The sequence below is a fragment of the Terrapene carolina genome, unplaced genomic scaffold, assembly GCF_002925995.2.
Source record: "Terrapene carolina triunguis isolate 2854851 unplaced genomic scaffold, T_m_triunguis-2.0 Scaffold58, whole genome shotgun sequence".
NCBI classification, from domain to species: Eukaryota; Metazoa; Chordata; order Testudines; family Emydidae; genus Terrapene; species Terrapene triunguis.
Window position 1 is genome coordinate 78,883,312 of NW_020664409.1, and position 3,719 is coordinate 78,887,030.

Below are 3,719 nucleotides of genomic sequence, written 5' to 3' on the forward strand. Positions count from 1 at the left end.
AAAAAAAAAAAAAAAAGCCGCGTCCTGCTTCTCCCCCCTCCCTCCAGCGCTTGCGCTGCCATACAGCTGATCAGCGCAAGCCTGGGAGGGAGGGGTGAGGAGGAGGAATGCTGCGTGCTTGGGGAAGACGCAGGGCCAGGGCGGGGATTTGGGGAGGGATCCAATGGGCCAGTGAGGGGGCGGGGCCGGGGTGGAGTTGGGGGTGCGCGAGACAATTTGCGTCCCGGCATGGGGCCCCGCACCTGCTAAAGCCGGCCCTGGTTACAACTCATCTCCTCTCAGAGCCATAGATTCCAAGGCCAGAAGGGACCACTGTGATCATCTAGTCTGACCTACTGTGTAACACAGGCCATAGAACTTCCCCACAATAATTTCTAGAGCAAATCTTTTAGAAAAGCATCCAATAATCCATCGTTCCTTGATTTGTGATGAACTGAATATACAAACTGGGCCTACCGTATCATCCGCCAGGAATCATTAATACAAGCTAGATCAGCCATCTCGTGCCCGATAAGATCCTGGGTGTTAGCGAGGTCTTATCTACGCTTTGAATTCCACGAGCAGAAGGTCAGAGCATCACGAGAAAGTCTCTGCTTGCTTCTATCACCAAATATCCTGGCTGAACACTGTGCAGAGACTCCATTTCAAACTTCCTCCGCTTGCAACTACATTAATTAATTTTCTAACTTCTGGTGCTGTAAACTCGCCTTGTGATCTGTTTTCTTTCTGCCTTTTATATCGTCACCACCAGTAATAAGATTCTGCAACCAGAGCTTAGCTGATTGTTGATGGTACAGGAGGAGGAATAGAATCCAGTTCATTCTCCCATCGCTGTACTGGCTTTGCAGTGCTAACAATAGATCCATTTTATTTCGGCCGTAAGCGAAGTAGAATACATGCAGGGTGCAGGTATGCTGCACAAGACGACATTTGTACATACAGAAGACCAATGTAAACCAACATAGCAACTTTTTACAACAATTTACACCAGATGAGGATCTGACGACTCTCCCCCTTTTTTTTTTTTACTATAACTACATCTGAAAATTCTCATGGAAGTTCTTACATATTTAAAGTCCTTTTTAAAATATCCATAATTCTGTTGCTTTTAAAAAGCAAACAAAACAAAAAAAGTAACAAACCAAAACCAACACGTTTCGCTTTGTATTTAAAAAAGCTGTTTATGTTCCTATTGGCACCAACAAAATAGATACAGAAAGAGAGTCTGAGACAGAGCTCAGCAAATGTAGTCATGTTAACTTCTGCTCTCTTTGACAAATAGGATGGACAAAACCCATGAGAAAAACCCATGTTTATTTTTCAAACAGCGAAGAGGCATTACAAGCAGCAGAGGTTTTGAAATGAAAACCATAAAACAAAAGTGGTTCAATACTTCCCTTGCACGAATGATGGGCTAGTGAAAGAATTATTGTTCAAGTCAAATCAGGTGGAAGCTGGTTTCTCATGAATGCAGCATTATAAGAAAATCCCAAGCTCTCCATTTTTGTGATAGCCGTTAGCACCAGTAATTTCTGTTCTCAGGGAGCAATAATGATTCAGTTCCCAAGAACCAACAATTTGTACTTTTAATTATGGAATGGTCAGATAACTTTGATTACAGCTTTTGGGTTTTTTTAATGGCGCTGTCTTTTCAAGCAGTGAGAAGACCCAGCAAATATAAGGTTTATAGTCTGAGCAATAGCACCTAGTATTAATTCCCAAGATAAAGTTATCTAATATGTGTTATAGGGGAATTGTGGAGACCCCCAGAAACTCCAGCAGACCTATAAACTGTTTTGACGTAATGTCTCACAGAAGGGATTATTTGATTAACAAGAATAATTCTAGCATTTTGTCATCACCTACCTTTAGGGCTGTTGATTTATGTGAACAGACTGGGACAAATTGGGATCTGCACAATAGCCAAAATATGTGCAGGTTTTGTCTTGCACCTGGCTGTGGTTCTGTAAGCACAGTTCAAAAGTTAGTGTATTTGTATGGCACAATTCAGCATCTATGCTCTGAAGCAGGGAACACAAGGTTAAAACACAGTGAGTTTTCTCTCTGAATAGTGCAGAACAGATCATAGCGCACACTCAAATGTAAGTGATATTTACTGCTTTGCTATTTCCCTCTTTCAGCCTAATAGTCTTGGTGTACATTATCCTTCATTCTTTATGCTTCGGTGTATTGGGTTTATTTGTTTTGGTGAATTTAGCCTACAGATTGCAGTATAGTTACAGGGATGGATCTGATTCCTTATATTTAAATAGCAAGATTTTTTTTGATAGATGAATTATGTTCCTCAGTTACGTTTTAAAAATATCCCAGCAATAATTTTAATTTTAATTCCAGCCCTGCAGCTGAGACCCGTACTGGGATATGAAAATACAAACTCCACCAGCTTACCACTAAGTACCAAATCATGCCCCCACGTCTATGCATGGAAATGATGCAGTTACACTGCAGAAACTGGGGAGAAGGAATAGGTTTTGGGGGCCTCCACCCATGATGCTCTGCTCCACGGTGGTCTCTGCCCCCCAGCATACATGTTTTTTTGAAGAGCAAGACAGGGGAGGGACAGTAGGCCTGTGGCTTTGCAAATACTCTAAGCAAATACAAACTGCCCGACTTCTACAGCTCTGAAGCTGCAGTGACATCTTAGAAGAGGCTCTGCTATTGCTCAGAAGCCAGGGGAGTGAGAATTCTTTCCTCCCCAGTCCTGCCCCCCAGAGTAGCTCATTGCAGAGCCCTGTCACTAGGAATTGGCCCTGGAGCAGTAGCAGCTGTGCTGAATTCGAAAGCACTCTTGCATGAATTCCACACTGCTGTCACTGTAATACCAGGACACACTGTTAATATTTACAACAGATGAAAGAAAGACCTTAGTGTTAATTGCTGGAAAAATGCCATAATTTATTAATCCCATCAGTAAATCCTATAGCATTATCCAAAATGCTTAATTCATTGTTGAATTTGGATATCCTTAGGGGTAATATATACAAGGGACATAGCTAGTTAATTACGTATATTGTATTACAAGTAGTTTCAGGTACTGCACTTGTCCCTGAGTCCTACTACCAATATTTTTGTGGTTTTACAATCATATTTTCCAATTTTCTAAATATTTTTCTCTCCTTTTACCATGTGGAAGACCCACATAAACAGCAGGGAAAACTAGGACCTTGATCCTGCAATCATCTAAGCACATGAATAACCTTATTCCCATTGGGACTTCTCATGTGAGTAAAGTTAAACAGGTACACTTAAGTGTTTGCAGGATCAGAGCTTTATTGACTGACAACCACAGTGGAAACTGACTATACACAAAGTGCCATCAAGTACACCAAAGAAAGAAAGAAACAAAATAGGTATTTTTCTTTCAAATTTCCTTCAGTTACAATGATCTCAGGTGCTGCTTGTAACAAGAGCTCATTGAAAAATGAAAAAAAAAATCAGACTATTTTAGTTCCAAAGTTTTGATCAGAAACAAGTTTTGTTTATTCAAAGTTTTTCATAATTTTTTTAAAATCACAATTTCTGGGTTGCAAGCATTTTTATTTTTGAAAATTTTTGTTTTTCCTTCCATCTATCCCCCACGCCTGCATTTTCTTTCTTTATTTCTATTCCCTCTTTTTCCTTTTTCCATTTTGCCACTGAAAAAGGGTGGAGAAAAAAGGAGAGGGGGGAAAATAAGAAACCCCCAAACAAAAAACCAA